The sequence below is a fragment of the Stegostoma tigrinum genome, chromosome 14 (assembly GCF_030684315.1).
Source record: "Stegostoma tigrinum isolate sSteTig4 chromosome 14, sSteTig4.hap1, whole genome shotgun sequence".
In the NCBI taxonomy this organism is placed as follows: Eukaryota; Metazoa; Chordata; class Chondrichthyes; order Orectolobiformes; family Stegostomatidae; genus Stegostoma; species Stegostoma tigrinum.
In genome coordinates this window covers 39,904,647-39,918,797 of record NC_081367.1, presented here as the reverse complement: position 1 = coordinate 39,918,797, position 14,151 = coordinate 39,904,647, and positions in this window count along the sequence as shown.

The window sequence follows — 14,151 nt, the reverse complement described above, 5'->3', positions numbered from 1 at the left end:
GGAAATTGCTGGAGCCGTGAGTGAAATCTTTATATCCTCACTGGCTACAGGGGAACTCCCAGAGGATTGGCGAATAGCCAATGTTGTTCCTTTGTTTAAAAAGCGTGGCAGGGATAATTCAGCTAATTACAGGTCGGTGAGCCTTGTGTCAGTGGTAGGGAAATTATTGGAGTGGATTCTTCAAGGCAGGATTTACTTCCACTTGGAAATAAGTGGGCGTATTAGTGAGAGTGAGAAGCAACATGGTTTTGTGAAAGGGAGGTTGTGTCTCACTAACTTGGTTGAGTTTTTTTGGGGTAGTTACGGAGATGATCAATGAGGGTAGGGCAGTGGATGTTGTCTATATAGACTTCAGTAAGGCTTTGACAAGGTGCCTCATGGCAGACTGATATATAAGGTAAAGTCACGAGGTCAAAGGTGACCTTGCAAGATGTGTAAAGATCTGGCTCAGTCACAGAGGTTAGCAGTGGAAGGGTGTGTTTCTGAATGGAGGGCTGTGGCTAGTGGTGTTCCATCTCACAGCCTGGGCCAGGATGGGCCTCAAGGCTCCTTTTCGTTGAACACTCACTTTCCACTATTTGATGTTCACTGCTTCACTGCTGTGTTTATCTCTACTTGGGGATCCTTGAACTAGAAGGCATAGTCTGAGAATTAGGGCCAGGGGGTGAACATGTCAAGGGGGTGAACATGTTGCTATGTGACACTGTGTTATATCAATGGCACACTATAAATATGTACCAACAATATATGTGGCAAACACGCTGCATGTACTTCAGCCAAATGACCACCTCTCAAAGGTTTGAGGGAAGTAGGCTTTGGTCAAGACAAGGAAAACTGTTGTCAGCCAGGGGCTCCCACCATAGTCAGTCAAAGGCAGTATCTGTTCTCAGTCCAAGCTTTTGGACGTGGTCAATTGTCTCTTGGGGCAGTCAGGGTCAGGGATTCTATATCACTGCAGTTTGAGGAATGGGCGTAATCAATCCTGCAGTTCAAGAAGTCCTGCATTTTTAAGTGAGTAACTCAGTTGTGGAGATGTACAGCATTCTGTTAGGGGTCGATTATTTATCAGTCTGGTCTGTCCATCTAAGTTGCTCAGGAGGGATTTGTCAAGGTCAGTGCTTAATGAAAGCCAATGGGCCCATTGCATAGTAGAGAAGCAAAACAGAAATTGCCGGAAAAGTTCAGAGTTAATGTTTCAGGTCAAATGACCCTTTCTCAGAACATGTGCCACTCGACCCAAAACGTTAACTCTGATTTCTCTCCACGGATGCTGCCAGGCCTGCTGAGCTTTTCCAGCAATTTCTATTTTTTTTCTGATTTACAGTATCTGCAGTTATTTTGGTTTATATTGGTAGAGAAGCTGGAAAAGTCAATTGTGGAGATGCAGAAAGGACAATAATTTTGAATGGGAAAACTCAACACATCTTGATTGGAGATGACAGTGCATTTGAGGACAGGGCTTACCACAGGAAAGCAGCCTGACGTCAACAAAGGGGAAAATGCAATGCAATGGTTGGTATAATTCAACTGGAGGACTGGGGTTTTGGGAACATGTTGAGAGATAAAGATTTAATTTAAAACATTCTGTGCGAATGTGTGGAAGTTTAGTACCACTGGGTTTGACAGGAAGTGCAGGGAAGAAAGGAGCAGAGAGGTCTAGGCCCCAAACGTCAGCTTTTGTGCTCCTGAGATGCTGCTGGGCCTGCTGTGTTCATCCAGCCTCACATTTTATTATCTAGGATTGGGAGGCATCTTGTTTAACAGGCTGGGCCTGTGAACCACATTGCCTCCAATTTTTACCCAAATCAAAAAGGCACAAGGAAATAGAAAATGGCTACAACCACACCCAGAATGTGTGGAGTGTTTTCTTTTCTGTCTGAGTATGCAGGTTCTACTTGTGAGTTAGGTCAGGCACCTCAAGAGGCACATCCACTAAAATAGCACTTACGCTGTACATGTTCATTACATCTGTAATTATAATTATAGTACAGATGTATAAGGATATGTTGATCTGTGTGGGATACAAATTGCTGTCACAAGCAATACTGATCATATCATTGATCATTACAAATTGATTATAGTCATCTCTGTGAAGCAGAGGTCATCTCACACAACCTTAAAAGTGTCACCTGCAGGCCAAAACTCACTAAGACAATCCACAATCTCAGAGGCAGCATAAGAGTGGCGAGCTGATTTTCCTTTCACTGTGAGCTATACCGACTCATCAATATGCTCTTATAATGCAATGCTACCTGTCCTGCATGATATAGAGGGTAGCATGGGGAACTAAGATATTAGTAGTGTGATTTATTATTTTATTTATGGTATTCACATGTTTCTAAGAACAGTGAAAAGTTTCATTTTGAGAGCAGTACTGGCTGATTATAACATACAAGGACATACAGATCATAAGGTGCTGAGGCAGAGTGAGACATGCAAGGTTATGGCTGCACAGGAGGTTAACCTTTAGCAAGATAAACATTATTTGAAGTTAGAGGGGTCCAATCAACAGTCTAATAACAGCAGAGAAGAAGCAGTTCTTGAGCCTGTTGGGGTGTGTGATCAAGCTTCTGTATCCTCTGCCTGAGAAAAGAGGTTGTAGAAGAGCATTACCAGGGTGAGACAGTCTTTGATGATGTTGGCAGCCTTTCTGCAGCAACGAGAAGTGTAAATGGAATCCATGTATGGGAGGTTGGCTGCCATGATGGTTTGGGAAATGCTCAGCTCCCTCCACCTCACCTTCCTGAACTCAATGATCAATTCTTCAGTTTTGCTGACATTGAGAGAGAGGTTGTTCTCATTGTACCAAGACACCAAGCTCTCTATTTCCTTTCTATATTCTGACTCAGTGTTGTTTGATATCCATCTTACAGTGGTGTCATCAGCAAACTTGTAGATGACGTTAGCCATGATTAAATGGCGGAGTGGACTCCATGGACTGATTGGCCTTACTTCCACTCCTATGTCTTATGGTCTTATGGTATGGAATTTGGCCACACAGTTGTGGGTGTATGGAGAACTCAGAAGGGGGCTGAGAACACATCCCTGGGGGGGCTCCAGTGTGAAGAGTTATCATGGAGATGGAGCTGTTGTCCAACTTCATTGATTGTGGTCTGTCCGTCAGGAAACTGAGGATCTTGTTTCAGATGGCAGAGCCAAGACCTGGGTCTTGCAGTTTTGAGATTAATCTTATAGGGATCATGGTTTTGAAAGTGAAGCTGTAGTTGATGAGTACGGCCCAATGTGGGTGTCCTTGTTATCCATATATTCCAGAGTTGCATGTAGGGCTAGGGAAATGGAGTCCGCTGTGGACCTGTTATGTCAGTAAGCAAATGGCAGGGGATTGAAGCAATCTGAGCAGCTGGAGTTGAAGTGGGCCATGACTAGCCTTTTGAAGCATTTCATGATTATAGAGGTCAGAGCCACGGGGCAGTAGTCATTGAGGCACATTACGCATGTTTTCTTTGGCACTGGGGGGATGTTTGTCTTTTAGAAGCAGGTGGGGACTTGAGATTGTGGCAAGGAAAAGTTGAAGATGTCAGAGAATACCTTCGCCAGCTGGTCTACAGAGGATCTGAGTGCACAATCAGGGACTCTGTCCAGGCCCATTACTTTCCTTGGGTTGACTCTCAAGAAGGCCGTTTTGATGTCTGCAGCAGTGACAGAGAGAAGAGAAGCGTTTGGGGTTGTCAGGGCAGGTGAAACCGCACTACCGCCATTCTGCTCAAACCAAGCACAGAAAGCTTTGAGCGCAGCAGGGAGGGATGTGTTTTTGTCTGCTATTTTGTTCTGCTTCATTTTGTATCCTGTTATGTTGTGTAGGCCTTGTCTCAAACAGCAGGCGTCCGTATGGTTGGATTGGGCCTCTAGCTTGTTCCAGTACTACCTCCTGGCATCTCTAATGGCTTTGCAGAGATCATATCTGGATTTCCTCTATGGGTCTGGGTTGTCTGACTTGAATGCTGCTTGCCTGGATTTCCCGGTTCATCCAAGGTTTCTGGTTGAGGAATACATCGATTGAATTCTTTGGCACGCAGCCCTCTGTGCTAAGGAACTCCGTGATGGTGGCAGTGTACTCATCAAGGTTGTCCGCTGAAATCTTGAATCTGGTCCAGTCCACCAATTTCAAGCAGTCCTGCACAAGCTCTTCTGCTGCCTCAGACTAGCATTACAGCATTTTCTGTGAAGAATCCTTCAATTTCAACTTCTGCTTGTAAGCTAATTTTAGTGATCTTGCAGTCCCCTGCTCTATTTATGCAGCATGAGAACCTGCACAAATCAGAAAAAAGAGATAATGGGAACTGCAGATGCTGGAGAATCCAAGATAACAAAGTGTAGAGCTGGATGAACACAGCAGGCCAAGCAGCATCTCAGGAGCACAAAAGCTGATGTTTCGGGCCTAGACCTCTGATGAAGGGTCTAGGCCCGAAACGTCAGCTTTTGTGCTCCTGAGATGCTGCTTGGCCTGCTGTGTTCATCCAGCTTCACACTTTATTATCTCACATCAGAAAAAAGTTCCTTTATCAAAGTTCCAAGAAAAGGCATTCCATGGCCCTTCATATTGCAATCCTTTATGTCCACTATATTGAGGAGTATGTTAGCCAGTCATTTGTGACTGACATGTGTAGCGAATGCTCTCATTAATAAAGATCAGTTCTGTTTCTGATATTCCTCACATAAGTGCATTACAAGCGCAACAAATAGATTCAGCCGCAATAAAGTTCTCTGTGATCACGGTGCTATGAAGATGCAGAGAAATTGAGGAGGAACAAATGCATCAACAACCCCAGAATCAGCAACAATCCTGATGGATGTCAAACTGCCAAGTGGTCTTTCACTGAAATACAAACATATAATGTTGCATATTTTTCACAATAAAACTGATATTACTTTTGTGTAAGATCCACCAAGATAAAACAAAATAAATCAAAGAATTTTGTTATATTTCAGCAGGAAGACCTTCAACAGTTGTCTTCCCAGTAAGCGTTGGAGACAGCTGCCCCAAGCTTTAGTGCATCTCTTAGCACTTAGTTCTGGACCTTGGAATGTGCCAGTCAGCAACACTCCATTAAGGCCACCCCTATACACTGGAAGACCAATAAGTTTCGGACAGACCAAAGAGTGTCTTTCACTGAATTGATGAGTCTTCAGAGCACAGTGAATGTTTATCTTGGTGTGTGTCCCAGGGAACAGCCCATAAATCAAAGACCCCTGTGTAATGGAACTGCTGGGGATAAATCTCAACAAAAACCACTGCATTTTCTGACCAGGCTTTCTTGCAGAGACACATTCCAGCAGGATATATGTGACAGTCTCTTCTGCCCCTCTGCAGCCGCTTCGAGTGCGGTGGTGGATAAAGGTTGAGTGTATATGAAGGGTCTCACTGGTAGAGTCCTTCTCACCACCAGCCAAGGTTCATCTTGCTGCTTGGTGCTTCAAGCGATGAATATTCTACGAAATGACTTTGACCAGCTACTCAGCAACCACCCTATTGAATCAATCTCTCCTTTTCCTGTAGGATCCCAAAGATGTTGACTGTTGCCTGATGGACTTGTGGTCAAAGGTCCTTCACAACTTTTTCCATGAGGGACAGATGATACGGAACAGTCCAGCTTCTTGAAGTGTCCTGAGGCTAGACCCATCCTATGTAACACCAGGGAAAGGTAGAATCTCAGCTTATTGTGACATTTGAATTTGGTGTTTGCGTACTGAGGATCTACGCACAGCTTGACGTAACCACACACAAAGGTGGCCAGCAGGGTGAGAAAAATGTTGGACATGTCCTTCTGTTTCTCACCGCTCCCCTCCCCCTCCAACCTTATCTAGAGCATTATACATTGTTTCCCGAAGGACATGGTCCATCTTTGACCTCCAGATGAAGTGGAATATGGCTCAGGTAACTGTCGTGGTGCAGGCTCAAGAAATGAGCTCGAGCTGTGCCATATATAACAATGCTAAGAATACCTCAGACCTGATGACAAAGGATGAATCAGAAACAAATAGCAAATATGGCTTCAGATCAGCCTGATTTAAGAGATAGCCTCGTGAAGCTGTATAATTTAGAGATGTTGATTGTCTAACTCCTTTTGGCTTCATTCAGAAATATGTTGCAATGGTGCTGCAGATGTGAATTATTTTTGCCGAAATGCTTTGCTGAAAAAAGTCTCCTAACACATACAATGAAAGTAATCTATCTGCGTTATGTTAAGTTCAGTTGAGCTTGGATACATTAGTATCCCAACAATATCATAATTTATATCCAGTTATCAATGCAGTTTCCTCAGTTCTGAAAATTGTGGTCATTAATTGACTTTGGCTGAAGCACTCAAGGGATATCGCAGCTCCCTTACTCGTTGCTGTGGAATATTAATAAATAGATGTTGTGAGTCATGCATAATGGTTCATAATGGAAAGTAAACAAATACTTCAAATAAGGTTAAGGAGGCCAGGTGTTCAAATGCTTGGGTTGAGCAGCACAGGCTTGTCTGAATTAATTTGTTTTGTGATATATGTTTGTGTTTACGTATCCATGAAATCACTATAACCACAGCAACAACCTTCATGTATCTTTGTTAAAAATAATTGTGGGAACCTGAAAGGATCTGTGGCTTTCCTTATAGTGTCTTGAACAAAACATGTCGTGCTACCTATACACAAATTTAACATTTATTGTCCAGTTGCGTGACATTCTTCAAAGAATCACCATCCAGTGATCATAGAAAATGTTTTAAACAAACATTGGCATTATTAGTTGTTGAATTAAGCTCCGTCTTTCTAAATTTACTGAACTATCATCCTTCCATTTGCTCAACTCTTGATAAAGAGGATCAGAAGGGACTTTAAAATGTTATATTTTTTTCTACCTTCACATGTTGAAGGTTTTTTGACTTTTTATTGGCCCAGGTATGAGTTGGTAATATTTTATAGAAAAATATAAAGCATTGGCTTATGACAATGTATTTTAGCTGCAGATTCCATATTAGAGATGCCAGTCTTTAGTCAATTTGATTTGCTGGATGCGGTATAAAGAAATGGCTGGAGGCACTCGATGCTGTAAAGGCGATGGACTCTGACAATATTCTGGCAATAGTACTGAAGTTTTATGCTCCAAAACTTGCTGTACCTCCAGCCAAGCAGTTCCAGTACAGAGATAACACGGGTGTCTCTCAAACAATGTGGTAAATTGGCCATTATTATCATATAAACAAAAACTGGGGCAAATCAAAACCAGCCAATTATCACCCCAAGGGTCTACTCTCGATCATCAGTAAAGTGATAGAAGGTGTCATCAACAGTGCTATCAAACAGCATCTACTCAGCAATAACCTGCTCAGTGACGCCCAGTTTGGGTTCCACAAGGGCCACTCAGCTGCTGATCACATTACAACCTTGCTTCAAGCACAGACAGAAGAGCTGAATTTCAGAGCTGTGGTTAGAGTGCCTGTCCTTTTTGATCGCTTGTGGCATCAAGGAACACTACCAAAACTGAAGTCAATGGTTACAGGGGGCAAACTGTCCACTGGTTGAAGTCATATCTGGCACAGAAGAAGATGTGGTCGTGGTTGTTGGACATCAGTTATCTTACCTTCAAAACAGCCCTTCAGGAATTCTCAGGATAGTGCTCTAGGCCCATCCATCTTCAGCTGCTTCATCTAGAACCAGACCTCCATCATAAGGTCAGAAGTGGGGACGTTTGCCAATGATTGCGCATTGTTCAGCACCATTCGTGACTCCTCAGATACTGAAGCAGTCTTTGTCCAAAAGCAACAAGACCAGTTTGAAAAGTGACAAGTAACATTCATGCTACACAGATGTCAGGCAATGAGAGAGTATAAGGGAGAAACTAACCACCATCACTTGAGATTCAGTGGCATTACCAACGCTAAATTTTCCCACTATCAACATCCTGGGGGAGAGCATTCCCAGAAAACATACCGTGGCTATAAGAGCAGTTGAGAGTCAAGGAGTTCTGCAACAGTTAACTCGCTTCCTGACTCCCCAAGACTACCCACTATTGAGAAGGCACAAGTCAGGAGAGGGATGGAATTTTCCCCGCTTGCCTGCATGAGTACAACTTCAACAATGCTCAAGAGACTTGACTCCATTCAGGACAACGCTGTCCACCTGATTGTCACCATATGCACAAACTTTCAGTCATTCCACTGACATTCAGAAGCACAGTATTCTTAATTTACAAGGAAAGCAGATACATGGAAACACCGCTACATGCAAGTTCCTCTCCAAGCTACTCACCATTCTGACTTGGAAATGCATTTTTTAAATTATTATTATTTATGGGATGTGGACATTGCTGCCTAGCCGGCATTTATTGCCTGTCATGAGTTCCCCTTGAGAAGGTGGTGCAATCTGCCTTCTGGAACAATTGCAGTCCACTTGTTTTGGTTTGCTGAACAATGACATTAGGGAGGGAATTCTTGGATTTTAACCCAGCGACAGTGAAGGAACGGCGATATATTTCCAAGTCAGGATGGTGACTGACTCGGAGGGGAACTTGAAGTTGGTGGTATTCCGATATATCTGCTGCTCTTGTCATTCTAGATGGAAGTGATCGTGGGTTTGGAAGGTGCTGTCTGAGAATCTTTGGTGAATTTCTGCAGAGCATCTTGTAGAGAGTACACACCGCTGAGCGTTGGTGGTGGACAGAGCGGATGCTTGTGGATGTAGTGCTAATCAAGTGGGTTGCTTTTCCCTAGATGGTGTCAAACTTCTTGAGTATGTTTGGGGCTGTACTCATCCAGGCAAGAGGGGAGTATTTCATCATACTACTGACTTGTACCTTGTGGATGCTGGAAAGGATTTGTGGAGTCAGGAAGTGAGTTACTCGCTGCAGAATTCCTAGCTTCTGGCCTGGTCTTGTGGTCAATGCGTTTATGTGGTGAGTCCAGTTGAGTTTCTGGTCAATGCTAAACCCAGAATGTTGATAGTTGGTGATTCAGTGATGAGTAACACCATTGAAAATCAAGGGGCAGATATTAATTTGGCTCTTATTAGTCATGGTAGTAGCCCAGCATTTGTCTGGTGAAAATGTGACTTGCCAGTTGCCATCCCAAGCCTGGATGTTGTCCAGATCTCATTGCATTTAGATATGGACTGCTTCAGTATCTGAGAAGTTGTGAACAGTGCTCAACATTGTGCAATCATTGGCGAACACACCCATTTCTGACCTTACGATGGGGAGAAGGTCATTGATGAAGCAGCTGAAGATGGTTAGGCCTAGGACACTACCCTGAGGAACTCCTGTAGAGATGTCCTGGAGCTGAGATGATTGACCTCCAGCAACCATGACCGTCTTCTTATGTGTCAAGTATGACTCTCACCACTGGAGAATTTGCCCTTGGATTCCTGTTGATTCCAGTTTTGCTGGGCTTCTTGATGCAACACTCTGTCAAGTGCAACCATGATATCAAGGTTTGCCATTCTCACCTCACTTGTGGAATTGAGCTCCTTTGTCCATGTTTGAACCAAGGCTGTAATGAGGTCAGGAACTGAGTGGCCGCTGTAGAACCTAAACTGGGCATTACTGGGCAGGTTAATAAAATGTGAGGCTGGATGAACACAGCAGGCCAAGCAGCATCTCAGGAGCACAAAAGCTGACATTTCGGACCTACTCCTGGCAGGTTATTACTGAGCAGGCACTGCTTGAAAGCACTGTTGATAACACATTCCATCATTTTACCGATGATCAAGAGTTAGTTGATAGGATGGTAATTGACTGGGTTAAATTTGTCCTGCTTTTGTTTTATGCACAGGACATGGCTAGGCAATTTTACACATTGTCAGGTAGGTGCCTGTGTTGTGAATGAATTGAAATAGGTTTGGGGGAAGGGCAATTTTGGAGCACAAGTAATGCAATTCCTTCATTGTTGCTGGCTCAAAATCCTTAGTTAACCAAGTGAAAAAGGAAGGAGAACAAATTCCGAGGCGTTAATGTATGAAAAACTATGAAGCTTTACCGCACACACAAAAAAAAGTCCCAACAAACACACACACAATGCTCAGGCAATGAGTTTACAGAGAAGGCAAGGTTAAACGGGTATCTGGTACAGACAATGCTCTTCTTTTTGTGCTCTTATATTACCCCTAATACCATAGGCTCTTATCTTATTAAGTATACATACTTGGACTGAGTGCCTGCATTTGCTGGATAAGAAAGTGGCTAAATATTTAATTTATACACACCTAATTAGCTTAATTCATATTATAATTTGTAGCCGACATTAGAATAAAACGTGTAATTTAAAATTTTATAGCTGTGGCCTTTGAGCAGATATATTTTCAGGGGGTACATTGGAAGATTTAATAGGTTTGAAACTGAATCTCCATTAAATGATTAAGCTAGGCCCTTTGTGCTACGAGTGTACATAAGCAGCAAACATTGTGCGGCTTTGTACTTGAGTATGGCTCAAAAGTAAACTAAGGGGTTCGGTTTTGGAATTGGTACTGTTTTATTTTGATTTTGATTCAAAACTCACTGGAAACTGCTACAATTTGATGATGTAATGAAATCAGAAGGCAGCCCTAAAATTATGTAATGGGTTAAGAAAGACAAGTGAAGGTCACAACAATAGGTAAGGAATTGAAAGCAGGCTAGTTAAATTGTAGTTGATTGGCAAAAACTGGATAATTTATACAGTTAGTCCATGCTTTATATTGCAGTTAAGAGGGATGAGATTGAGAAATTCAAATATGAAATTCTGATAATCTTAACACTAAAAATGTTCAATCAAGGCAGGTCAATACTCAGCAACATCAATACAATTAAGAGTACTATACAGCAGGCAAGATGGTGACTCAGTGGTCAGCTCTGCTGCCTGCTGGCACCACAGACCTGGGTTTGATTCTAGCCTCAGGTGACTGTGTAGAGTTTGCACCTTTTCCCTGTGTCTACTGGGTTTTCTCCGGGAGCTCCGGTTTTCTCCTACAGTACAAAGACGCACAGGGTATTAGATTGGTCATGCTAAATTGCACATAATATCCAGGAATGTGCAGGCTAGGTGGGTTGGAGACAGGAAATGCAGAGTTACAGGGGCAGGGTATGGGGAGGCAATGGGTGAGTTAGGAGGGATGTTCTTTGGAGGGACAATGTGGACCTGAAGGGCCAGATGACCTGCTTCCACACAATAGGGATTCTATGGATTCAATTTTGGGTCCCCCAGTGTGGAAAATAAATCAATGACACAAACAACTAATGGGAAAGATTCTTCTAAAGCTAATATCAAGATATAGATGAGGAGAACTATTTTCCCTCGGAGGCTAAACAGTTTGTAACATTTTCTTTCATTGAATTCATTCGAGACAGGATCATTTCATTTATTTAAGCCTGAGTTAGATCAGGTTTTTGACAGACAGAGGTCAAAAGTTATAGAGTTTAGCAGATAGAAAACTGTAGTTCTGGCAACTATGAGATCAATCATGGACGGCTGGCTTAAAGGATCAAATGGCATATTTCTGCTCTAATTCCTTACAAGAAAGGGAGAACAGTTCTGAGGATCGATTTGAGATACTGGAGCCTTTGCCTCTAATGCAGAAGATACTGGGTGGAGATTTAATTAAGCTTCTTAAAATAGAACTCCTTGTCAATGAAAAGGGAAATATTATCTATTTTCGCTGAAAAGAAGTTAAAGAAGTCTCCATGCAAACTGATTGCCAAGAGAACAAAGAATAAGTTGGATATTTCTTTGCACAGAAGACTGTTTTAACAAGCAATATATTGCCAAAGGGAATAGTCTTGAAAAATATGATTTCTCCTTTTAAGGCAAAAATGGAACAATGTTTGAATCAGATAAGAATGTACAAATATGGGGGGGCGGTGGCGCAAAGCATCATAATTAGCTTTGAAAAGCTCAAGCTAAATGCAGGCATGGATTAAAATGGACAAGTATTTTTTCCCATACTTAATTTATATGACTCAACTATTACAGAAGTGGGATTTTGATTTTGTGTCCACAATGTGTATTTTCTAAATCTGTCACTCATTTCGCAAAGACAATGAAGTCAGTTCAGAGAATTTAAATTTAAAACAGATGTCTGCTCTTGACACTTTTCTCAAAACATCTGTTACTTGAGCAGGGACTAAAAAGGCCAATAAGGCCAATTTTAATTCAGGCAGAGAATAGCAGTATGTAGTGGTCGAGAGACCCAGCCTCTTCTGGTTTGTGTGAGGTCTAAGCCGATTTCTAGCAGGGGCTATGTTGCAGCTTGCTGGCGTTAGAGAGTACGAAATTGATTGACTCCTGCAAATGAACCAACCAACAATGAGAGGCTAGGTGAAGAGCAGAGGGCACACAATTTTAGAAGACCTCACACTGACAATTGTGGTTGGGTAGTTTTGCACTGGCACTCCTCTTGGATATACCAGAAACAATATGTAATATTTCCTTTGCCATTTAAGACCAACCTCTGGAAATTGAGGATTATGGGTGAGGCTTTTCAACCCCTGGTCAAAATGGATTGACTGGACACTTCACTGAAGAGGGTTATGGTTCAGACTGGCACCACAAATATACTGATTTGTGTTTAAATGCCAGTTGTGGGCCCCTGTTACCCTGTTAATGCTGGCTAAAGAGATTAAAATGGTCCCAAATGTTTTAAAACCCATCAGTGGTAGAGTATATTGTGATGGTGCTTATATATAATTGAGAGATCCAACATCATGCAAAAAAGGGTAGGATGTTCCACCAACATTTGAGGAATTCAACATCACTGGGTGAGTGGGGAATCTGACATCTCTGGGTGTTGGGGGTGGATAGCAAAGTAAAGCTGGACAGTCAGACATTGGAGAGTTATTCTTCAAAACCCTAATTGGCACTGAGTTCAATAAATTTGACGATTCTCTTTACTAATTGATTCATTGTTGCTTGTCCAAATAAACATCTAAAAGAAATTTCTTTACCATAACCTTTTGAGGTGAGTTGTACAGATGCCTTTAAAGAAAATTAGGTATGTATATGAGGGAAGAATGGAATGGAAGGATTTGTGATAAGCCTTGATGAAGTAAGGTCAAAGTAGGCTCATGTGGTGCATACATAAAAACCTGTTTCTGAGCTGTACATTTTTTTCCCATCAATGAGTTGAACTTAGCAGATGCTGCATCGGTTACCTGGAGTGCATTAAGAGTTTAAAACCTGAAATATTGAAGCTGCCACACCACTGGTTCCCATTATAAGTTATATTAATGAGATCAGTTGGGACATTGCGGGCAGATTGTCAGGACTCAGCAAAGCATTTTCAAGGTAGAAAATGGGCAGAAACAGTTTGTTATTGATTTTCCAGAAGGAACAAATTCTGCCCAGATTTATACACTGTGAGCTTGCCAAAACTGGTGAAGAAATTCACCTCAGTAGCTGAGACTTGTAGTTTGAACTTTGAATATCTGCAAATGCAGCATCCATATGGATCTGAATTCCTAGGCATTGAGGCTAAAAGTTATGCAACAACAAATAAGTAACGTCATTCTACTCTAGGTGGAGTCTCCACAACATTTATGTAAATGATTACATTTTGATATGCCCACTGCCTGAGACATACTTATTGTGACTGATGATCCTCTCAATCTCAACTACTTGAGATCTTCATCTCCTCTTCCTCAAATATGATTGAACAGCAAAGATCATTGTACTCATGCTGGTCACCACTGCTTTAAATTCCTGTCATTCATAATCTTAGTTGAGTTGAGGTCTGAACTGTTATAAAATTTTAAGCTTTCAATGTGTTTCTGGTAATTGTAAATGTTGCACTAATTACCCATTCATGATCTTGAATGAGGTCCTAATGAATTCAATTGACGTCTTTGTCAATAGTTTGCAAATGTTTCTCACATCTGTTTTTAGAGTGTAAAGCATGTTGGGAATGTGAATGATTAACCTATCAATTAATTGATTGCTACTTTCTTCCATCATTCCACCAACTAAGTCTTCAAACTTCTCAACAGTTTTTCATTAATTCTGTAAAATGTTCATACAGTTACAGATTTGCAATTATATCCATATTTTCTATGATCAGCTTACAGATTTTTCTTGGAATTCTTGCACTAAGCATCTTGAAATGTCCCAAAATTCCACATCTGTCAAATGTAAGTGTGGTTAATTATTTATTCTTCTGAAAAAAAGATGAAAAATGCCCAGTTACTAT